We start from the raw sequence: 10,464 nt of genomic DNA, 5'->3' as shown, positions 1-10,464 counted from the left end.
CGACATCTCAGTCCATTGTGATGTGCAGATCTTTGACTGGCTTATGAACTCCGTCAGGAGGAACTCAGCAGGAGAGGGAAACAAGGACCAACAAACCCAGCTTGGTAAAAAGGAACAAGAACAGAAAAAATCAACATCATTACACATCCCTGAGCTGTCATTTACACCACCTGTGGCGCTTGATTTATTGGTCACTAAACGTGGTGTGTGTTTGGTGCGTCACTGGCTGCGTGTTCTGTGTTATTTGTCGGTCGTGGGGTTTGGGCATTGATATTTGAAATCACAGCAGAGAGACTGGATGTGATGTCAGACCCCTCTAAATCGTGTAATTTACAGATATTTAATTCCCATGATTTGACTCCATCATTGTGTCTTTGAGTTATGACCCAAACTCTCTTTCAACTTTGTGAATAAATTCACGTCCCCCTGTGACCTCATAATTACACCACAGTTGAGATGGGATGAATGAGTCATGAGATCACACCAACAGTGACAACATCAGCATGTAACATCAAACATGTAACATACACCCTAAGACTGATCCTGCTTTTTACTCCTTTGCTATGATTTAATTTGATATTATGTAGCCATGGAGACAGTTTGCATAGATTAGAATGTTAGATTCCTGTGATGTCATCAATGCCCGATGTTTTGTTTTAATGTCTTGTGATAGTTCTAAGTGCAGACAAAGTCAGAGTTCAAGTGAGTTTAGTCCAATTTTGATCCAGTTTCTGACATGTGGTCAAAATCTTGGCCGACCTTTACCACACCACGTGCTGTGGGTGTGCGTAAATATCTAGGTGAGTAAAGTCTCCTTTACCTGTTAAATTCAATTTGTTTTGTCTCTCTGTAGAGGACTTTGAAGAAAAATACGAAGAGCAGGATAAGCTGGGTGAAGGAGGCTTTGGGACTGTCTTCTTTGGAAAACGCAGAGAAGACAATTTCCCAGTATGGCTTCTTATGTGTGCACTTTACAATTCTTCTAGTTCTTCCTGTTCTCTTTTTCTAAAACACATTTTCTCTGTAATGCAGGTGGTGATTAACCCTAGAACACTATCGCTAAAAATAGTAACACCATCACTAACGCCGGGTGATTTTTACCCAATATAATATACCCAACAAAAAGTACTTGTCATCAAAATATATAAAATATATGACAACACATGACAAATTAGAGTGGTTTTCTTTTATTTTCAGTTGTGCCATATCTAACAAAATGGAAAAAAAGTTTCATGGGGGGGACCCTAAAAAATGCTTTTTCTAGGGTAAATTTCTGGAAAATTAGCAGTTGGAGAACAAAACAAATCCTAAAAAAATATAATGATGCTGGAAACTTGGTATTTGGTCCACCCATTTCTGGGATATTTGAGTCTTCCCTGGTCAAGGCACAGTCTCCTTGACACGCGAACAGCTGCAGGAGAGAGAAACAAAAAATGGCATTTTTTGAGTGGGTAAAAATGACCAGTTGACTAAAATATTTTTTTTACCATATGAATTCCCTTGGAAATCACCACTTGTTGATATTTATTCATAACTACTGCACTAAATAAGGATAACATGCAAATTCCAGGACCACTCTTACTTACCTATTCCTTATATGCAGTCAGTACACACAGGGTAGTAATGGCGTGGACACAGCGGTCGACGGCAGACATGGCACCTGTATTGCATCTTCCTGTCCAAGCCTGTGGGGCAGTCAGCACACCTCACTAAGGGACCACTGCTTTCTGCTGCCACTGGTCCTGCCTCACCTTCAAGAGTGCCAGGGGTAGGGATGTCGAGCACTCTACAGATCAGGACTCTGAGTTGACGTGACAGATTTGAAGAGGAGAGCCTCTGCTCTGCCCATGGTTTGATGAGTGCCAATGCCAAAGCCTGCATATAAGGCCTCCTCTGTATTTGGTTTTCACCTCTCTTCATTGCATTCTCATTGTGAATGATCCATGAGTTTATCACATCAGCATTGATCATGCCATAGAACACGCAAAGGGGTCATCTCTTGGTTTTTCTTCCACAACCATAGTGAGCGCACATCTGGTCAAAAGTATCGACACCCCCCTTTGTTTTGTTGTAAAATTCAATCACTTCAGGCTTACGAGTGGGTCCTATGCTTGGTTGTGTATGCATGGATGACAGGAGCAGTACAACCTTCTTTTTTGAAGCTTTGTCAGGGAGGAAGGACATCAAGGTTAGTTCTTTAGTAAAGAGAAATGCACTGGAGCCTGGCGTAACTTTCATCACTTGTGGGATCTCCCTTTTGTTTGCTTTTATTGTTCCCACTAAGCTCATGCCACAGCTAGCTACATAACATAGCTTTTAGATTAAAAAAATAAAATAAAAAGAAATCTAATCAGCTAACAATTGCCAAGTTAAACAAACCTTACCTATGTGTTACTCACTAGCTGGGAGGCCAATGACACTAAACCTGCAACAGGGTGACAGCTGTACTTGAAGAGGGACAGTAAATATGGTGAGCCTGAATGTTGTCACCCTTGAAATGTGGCAAGATCACCTGATTTTATACACTAACACTATCACCGGGTGAAATCCACCCAAAACCCACTTTACCCTCTATCACTATTGCTGGGTGAAATTCACCCGAACACATGCCTGTAGGAAAAAGCGGGATTTGGGGAAGGGAAACACCCACGCCTTCAAAGACGTCAAAGACAATGCTGAAGCTACCCAGGGACCCACCACACTCAGACAAACGCAACATATTGAAAATTATGTAAATACATTTGCTCGGGTGAAAATCACCCGGCGATAGTGTTCTAGGGTTAAGCATGTTGCTCAGTTTTTAGTCAGCTACTTACCAGTGGTAAGAAATGTTTGTCTTTTTCTGTTGTTTTCCCCCAACGTGTACCTCAAACAGCCTAAATTCATCGATTTTGGTATTGGAGTCCCTTTTAGATCAGAAGCAGTCACACGAAGAAATGGTAGGTCGTCAGCCTCACTGTTTAAATGTCCTTGCCTGGCCACAGGCTTAGAGTCCACATGAATTCCTTACCATGAATAATTACTCTCTGGATTTTAGGGACCAAATCAGCAACTGATGTTAGTTCTTTTTTAACTTGTAGTTCTAAATTAGAAGATTATTGTGATATTGAAATATAAAAATAAAAGTATGGTAAGTATGACTGCACAGGGGCTTTGTGGCCTGGCTGCAGAAGTCACTGGATAGAAAGCTGCTGACGTTTCACTGCATCCTGCACCAAGAGGCATTGTGTGCGCAAACCTTTCCTCTAGAATGCACAGAGGTCATAAATGTTGTCATTCAGATCACCAATAAAATAATGGCAAAAGGTTTAAATGCTCTCCACCTCATTACTGGATGAGGTGGAGAGCATTTACCATGATCTCCTGCTGTATGACAGAGTCCTCCTGTCCAGAGGAGAGGTGCTGAAACGCTTTGCTGCATGTAAGATAAGATAAGATAACTCTTTATTGTCATTGCACAGTCATACATAGTACAGTAGTACAATGAAATTGGAAAATGTCTGGGAGAGGTGAAAGTTTTCATGAGCAGCAAAGGGCTCGCCTTTTCTGCGCTGGAACAGCCAGAGTGGCTGAAAAAGCTGCACTTTGTGGACATTACAGCAAACCAGAAGAAGCTGAATACAACTCTTCAGGGGTGAGGAGGCACAGCGTTACACATGCTGGAGGAGGTGTTAGCATTTGAGTGCAAACTGACAGTTAATAAATTCAGAGCATTTGCAGTCTGCAATCACCAGTTATTTGGGAAATAATTCCACGAGTTCAGAGAGGAAAAACCCACATTATCCTTCCCCATCACTGCCCTGACCATCGATCCATCCCTGTTAAATGTGACTGGATTTTCAGGTGATACTGAGAACCTTGTTTGAAACATGGAATGCCATCCCGACACATAAACATGAAGAAATATGCATTTGGAGTCCTGACAATCTTCAGATCCACATACGTATGTGAGCAGCTGTTCTCCACCATGAACTGTGTTACAAACAAACACAGCTGACGCCTCACAGACGACAGCTTACAGTCCTGCGTAGATGAAAGTGACTTTGTAACTTGTAACTGTAAATTAAATGTGTAAGTGATATTTATATAGGTGTAAACTTATCCACAGCTTTATGCCTTGTTGCTGTTTTAGAAAGAGTTAAAAAATGAATGTCCACTATTTAAACCTTTTGAATGCAGGATATTTTATTAAAGCAATTTAGCAGGAGGGAGGAAAAGCCAGCTCACATACTATGATCACATAATGAAATCACTTAATACTCATCTAATTAACCAACTCTTAGCTAATGTTGAACTTTTGAGGAGAGAGATTGAGGAGAGAACGGGCACATCCATGCCTGAAGAGGCCCTTATCTCTGTTTTGCATCCCTGCAACTTCAACACTCCAGGGATTCAGTTGAAATCCAAATCCTCTCAAAGTTATAATTCAACATTTAACACAAAATAAAATAAAATGGAAACTCTCGGAAGTTGTAATCCTGCAGGAAATCGACAGAAATCCAAATCCTCTTGAATTTATAATTCAAAAAAGAGCAGAGAAAAAGCCAAAAAATACAAAACCCAAGTGTAAGTGTGCAGTTCAGACAGCAGCTGATCTCTGGGCTCTAGAGTCTGACCAATTTGGTCACATTTGCTGCCAAATTTCTCACTGGTGCGACTAATAAAATCCTGGATCGCACCAGCGACCAGCCGTTCAGTACATTAAAAAAAAGTCTCCCACATGCAGGGCCTTGGAGTAGGGGTGTGTCACCAGGGTGCAGAGGAGGTAACCCCCCCCCCCCCCCCTGTCCCCTTCTGGCTGCCTCTGCCTCAATTTTATCCCGCAACTTAGACATTCACATTAGTCACACTCTCATTACACATACATATAGGATCTTGGGGGTGGGCACGCTACACGGAATCCCAATTACCATCAGGGTTTACACCTCACCCCTGGCGTCGTTGCCCACCTCTCAATTTTAAATACACGTAGACATTGAGGGCTATCAGGAGGGACTATGCGCTTACCTGCTGCTCTCTGGCAGGTAGCTCCATGCCCTCCTGAGTTTTAAATGCACCTTAGAACACACATACATCAACACTACAATGAGCGGGTAGAGGGAGGTTAGGAGTCTTCTCTCACCCTCGTTCTCTGCGGTCTGCTGGAGCAGGGGGGCTAGGAGGAGGAGTTGGCCGTCCGACTGGGGTCCGGAATGTGGGGCCTCCCTGCTGCTGCGGAGTCGGGGCGGTCTGCTTCTCCCCACCGCAGGGAAAATGGTAACACAACCTGGGTCTGGGTGCAGTTCCCCCCTCCAGGGGCAAGGGTACCTAGACCCGGTTCGTAGAGTACGCTTGGGGAGTGTGATTGTGTGTACAGCGTCTCTTTATGTCTGTCTCCACGTTGGCTGAGTGTGGAGTAAGTGCATATGAGAGCATGAGGGTGGGAATGGATGTTTGTATCTGTGTGTGCCTGTATGTCTGTGTCCATATGTCAGGTTGGGTATCAGACGCCACCTCTCTGAGGACAGCTCAGGCCCTCCAAGGTTTGGAGGCCTATCTCCCCCCACCACTTCCCCTGCCAGGGGCGGACTCCCTCAGACATCGGTGCATTGGTGGTTCTTTGTGTCCGGGGGTGGGCGTCCGGGTACACACCGGCTAACTCCTTGGCGGCTGCTTATCGGGGCCTGGAGCCTGGGGCTCGCTTGGGCCACTTCGGAGGTGGGGTGCCCCCGGCCTCTCGGCCTGGGGCTCGGTCACTCAGGCACAGCTGGCTTCCGGCGGAGATCACGGGCACGTCACTGCAACCCCCCCTGGCTTCTGCTCCGTGGCTGCTGGGTGACCCCTCATCTGGGACTCTCCTCAGCTCTTTCTGGGACAGTGGCACGGCTGCCCCTCTGTTGGTCTTCCTTGGTCTCTTGTGTTCTGAGGGCCTCTGGATGTCTGGAGTTTTGATCTCCTCCATACCTGCTTCATGCCCTGGAGGACGGGGCAGTGGCCCCCCACACCCTCTAGCATATCATTACATGAGGGAACCTTTTAAGAAAACAAGCTCGTCCATGCTCACAGGTGTATAACCCTAACCCTATCCATAACCCTAACCCTAACCCTAACCCTAACCCTATCCATTACCCTAAACCCTAACCCTAACCGTAACCCTAAGTCAGCAGCACAGGCAATGATTGTGGCAAAGCTTGCCTCACAGGAAATACTGGCCCTGGTGTGGTGAATAAGGCTTCAGCCAGAAGCACAACAGGCTGTGGTGTGGCAAAGATGGCAGCTTCCTCCTGCGTATAGTTACAACTCTAAGCAACTGTCCTACGGAGGAAAGACTCACTGCTCACTACTCAAACAGTCGACACTAATAAAAAGTTTGTTTTGGATGATTTTTGTCCAATTCATCCCTAACCCTAACCCTAAACCATAAACCATAAACCCTAACCCTATCCATAACCCTAACCCTAACCCTAACCCTATCCATAACCCTAACCCTAACCCTAACCCTAAGTCAGCAGCACAGGCAATGATTGTGGCAAAGCTTGCCTCACAGGAAATACTGGCCCTGGTGTGGTGAATAAGGCTTCAGCCAGAAGCACAACAGGCTGTGGTGTGGCAAAGATGGCAGCTTCCTCCTGCGTATAGTTACAACTCTAAGCAACTGTCCTACGGAGGAAAGACTCACTGCTCACCACTCAAACAGTCGACACTAATAAAAAGTTTGTTTTGGATGATTTTTGTCCAATTCATCCCTAACCCTAACCCTAACCCATAAACCATAAACCCTAACCCTATCCATAACCCTAACCCTAACCCTATCCATAAGCCTAACCCTAACCCTAACCCTATCCATTACCCTAAACCCTAACCCTAACCGTAACCCTAAGTCAGCAGCACAGGCAATGATTGTGGCAAAGCTTGCCTCACAGGAAATACTGGCCCTGGTGTGGTGAATAAGGCTTCAGCCAGAAGCACAACAGGCTGTGGTGTGGCAAAGATGGCAGCTTCCTCCTGCGTATAGTTACAACTCTAAGCAACTGTCCTACGGAGGAAAGACTCACTGCTCACCACTCAAACAGTCGACACTAATAAAAAGTTTGTTTTGGATGATTTTTGTCCAATTCATCCCTAACCCTAACCCTAAACCATAAACCATAACCCTAACCCTATCCATAACCCTAACCCTAACCCTATCCATAACCCTAACCCTAACCCTAACCCTAACCCTAACCCTAACCCTAAGTCAGCAGCACAGGCAATGATTGTGGCAAAGCTTGCCTCACAGGAAATACTGGCCCTGGTGTGGTGAATAAGGCTTCAGCCAGAAGCACAACAGGCTGTGGTGTGGCAAAGATGGCAGCTTCCTCCTGCGTATAGTTACAACTCTAAGCAACTGTCCTACGGAGGAAAGACTCACTGCTCACCACTCAAACAGTCGACACTAATAAAAAGTTTGTTTTGGATGATTTTTGTCCAATTCATCCCTAACCCTAACCCTAAACCATAAACCCTAACCCTATCAATAACCCTTACCCTAACCCTAACCCTATCCATAACCCTAACCCTAACCCTATCCATAACCCTAACCCTATCCCTAACCCTAACCCTAAGCAGCACAGGCAATGATTGTGGCAAAGCTTGCCTCACAGGAAATACTGGCCCTGGTGTGGTGAATAAGGCTTCAGCCAGAAGCACAACAGGCTGTGGTGTGGCAAAGATGGCAGCTTCCTCCTGCGTATAGTTACAACTCTAAGCAACTGTCCTACGGAGGAAAGACTCACTGCTCACCACTCAAACAGTCGACACTAATAAAAAGTTTGTTTTGGATGATTTTTGTCCAATTCATCCCTAACCCTAACCCTAACCCATAAACCATAAACCCTAACCCTATCCATAACCCTAACCCTAACCCTAACCCTATCCATAACCCTAACCCTAACCCTATCCATTACCCTAAACCCTAACCCTAACCGTAACCCTAAGTCAGCAGCACAGGCAATGATTGTGGCAAAGCTTGCCTCACAGGAAATACTGGCCCTGGTGTGGTGAATAAGGCTTCAGCCAGAAGCACAACAGGCTGTGGTGTGGCAAAGATGGCAGCTTCCTCCTGCGTATAGTTACAACTCTAAGCAACTGTCCTACGGAGGAAAGACTCACTGCTCACCACTCAAACAGTCGACACTAATAAAAAGTTTGTTTTGGATGATTTTTGTCCAATTCATCCCTAACCCTAACCCTAAACCATAAACCATAAACCCTAACCCTATCCATAACCCTAACCCTAACCCTATCCATAACCCTAACCCTAACCCTATCCATTACCCTAACCCTAACCCTAACCCTAAGTCAGCAGCACAGGCAATGATTGTGGCAAAGCTTGCCTCACAGGAAATACTGGCCCTGGTGTGGTGAATAAGGCTTCAGCCAGAAGCACAACAGGCTGTGGTGTGGCAAAGATGGCAGCTTCCTCCTGCGTATAGTTACAACTCTAAGCAACTGTCCTACGGAGGAAAGACTCACTGCTCACCACTCAAACAGTCGACACTAATAAAAAGTTTGTTTTGGATGATTTTTGTCCAATTCATCCCTAACCCTAACCCTAACCCTAAACCATAAACCCTAACCCTATCAATAACCCTAACCCTAACCCTATCCATAACCCTAACCCTAACCCTATCCATAACCCTAACCCTAACCCTAACCCTAAGTCAGCAGCACAGGCAATGATTGTGGCAAAGCTTGCCTCACAGGAAATACTGGCCCTGGTGTGGTGAATAAGGCTTCAGCCAGAAGCACAACAGGCTGTGGTGTGGCAAAGATGGCAGCTTCCTCCTGCGTATAGTTACAACTCTAAGCAACTGTCCTACGGAGGAAAGACTCACTGCTCACCACTCAAACAGTCGACACTAATAAAAAGTTTGTTTTGGATGATTTTTGTCCAATTCATCCCTAACCCTAACCCTAAACCATAAACCCTAACCCTATCAATAACCCTAACCCTAACCCTATCCATAACCCTAACCCTAACCCTAACCCTATCCATTACCCTAAACCCTAACCCTAACCCTAACCCTAAGTCAGCAGCACAGGCAATGATTGTGGCAAAGCTTGCCTCACAGGAAATACTGGCCCTGGTGTGGTGAATAAGGCTTCAGCCAGAAGCACAACAGGCTGTGGTGTGGCAAAGATGGCAGCTTCCTCCTGCGTATAGTTACAACTCTAAGCAACTGTCCTACGGAGGAAAGACTCACTGCTCACCACTCAAACAGTCGACACTAATAAAAAGTTTGTTTTGGATGATTTTTGTCCAATTCATCCCTAACCCTAACCCTAAACCATAAACCCTAACCCTATCCATAACCCTAACCCTAACCCTAACCCTATCCATAACCCTAACCCTAACCCTATCCATTACCCTAAACCCTAACCCTAACCCTAACCCTAAGTCAGCAGCACAGGCAATGATTGTGGCAAAGCTTGCCTCACAGGAAATACTGGCCCTGGTGTGGTGAATAAGGCTTCAGCCAGAAGCACAACAGGCTGTGGTGTGGCAAAGATGGCAGCTTCCTCCTGCGTATAGTTACAACTCTAAGCAACTGTCCTACGGAGGAAAGACTCACTGCTCACCACTCAAACAGTCGACACTAATAAAAAGTTTGTTTTGGATGATTTTTGTCCAATTCATCCCTAACCCTAACCCTAAACCATAAACCCTAACCCTATCCATAACCCTAACCCTAACCCTATCCATAACCCTAACCCTAACCCTATCCATAACCCTAACCCTAACCCTAACCCTAAGTCAGCAGCACAGGCAATGATTGTGGCAAAGCTTGCCTCACAGGAAATACTGGCCCTGGTGTGGTGAATAAGGCTTCAGCCAGAAGCACAACAGGCTGTGGTGTGGCAAAGATGGCAGCTTCCTCCTGCGTATAGTTACAACTCTAAGCAACTGTCCTACGGAGGAAAGACTCACTGCTCACCACTCAAACAGTCGACACTAATAAAAAGTTTGTTTTGGATGATTTTTGTCCAATTCATCCCTAACCCTAACCCTAAACCATAAACCATAACCCTATCAATAACCCTAACCCTAACCCTAACCCTATCCATAACCCTAACCCTAACCCTATCCATAACCCTAACCCTAACCCTAACCCTAACCCTAAGTCAGCAGCACAGGCAATGATTGTGGCAAAGCTTGCCTCACAGGAAATACTGGCCCTGGTGTGGTGAATAAGGCTTCAGCCAGAAGCACAACAGGCTGTGGTGTGGCAAAGATGGCAGCTTCCTCCTGCGTATAGTTACAACTCTAAGCAACTGTCCTACGGAGGAAAGACTCACTGCTCACCACTCAAACAGTCGACACTAATAAAAAGTTTGTTTTGGATGATTTTTGTCCAATTCATCCCTAACCCTAACCCTAAACCATAAACCATAAACCCTAACCCTATCCATAACCCTAACCCTAACCCTAACCCTATCCATAAC

At 45.4% G+C, this 10,464-nt stretch overlaps 2 long non-coding RNA genes across 36 annotated transcripts; one reads left to right on the top strand and one right to left on the bottom strand.

Moving 5' to 3' along the window:
• Positions 1-6,049: 6,049 nt before the first annotated feature.
• LOC146490282 (uncharacterized) lies at positions 6,050-10,464 on the bottom strand. Of its 35 annotated transcripts, none has more exons than XR_014872857.1 (12): positions 10,403-10,464; positions 9,957-10,132; positions 9,601-9,770; positions 9,221-9,377; positions 8,863-9,027; positions 8,501-8,676; positions 8,216-8,314; positions 7,398-7,519; positions 7,042-7,211; positions 6,737-6,818; positions 6,399-6,449; positions 6,050-6,097 (listed from the first exon to the last, which is right to left on the bottom strand). It is a non-coding gene; the product is annotated as an uncharacterized LOC146490282 (long non-coding RNA). The 35 variants fall into 35 exon arrangements; XR_014872858.1 differs by having other exon boundaries at positions 6,050-6,091; XR_014872850.1 differs by having other exon boundaries at positions 6,399-6,818.
• On the top strand, positions 7,126-9,354 carry LOC146490283 (uncharacterized). Its single transcript, XR_014872882.1, has 2 exons — positions 7,126-7,215; positions 7,299-9,354. It is a non-coding gene; the product is annotated as an uncharacterized LOC146490283 (long non-coding RNA).

This window comes from Neolamprologus multifasciatus, unplaced genomic scaffold (genome assembly GCF_963576455.1).
Source record: "Neolamprologus multifasciatus unplaced genomic scaffold, fNeoMul1.2 scaffold_44, whole genome shotgun sequence".
In the NCBI taxonomy this organism is placed as follows: domain Eukaryota; kingdom Metazoa; phylum Chordata; class Actinopteri; order Cichliformes; family Cichlidae; genus Neolamprologus; species Neolamprologus multifasciatus.
This window is presented reverse-complemented; position numbering and strand designations above follow the sequence as displayed.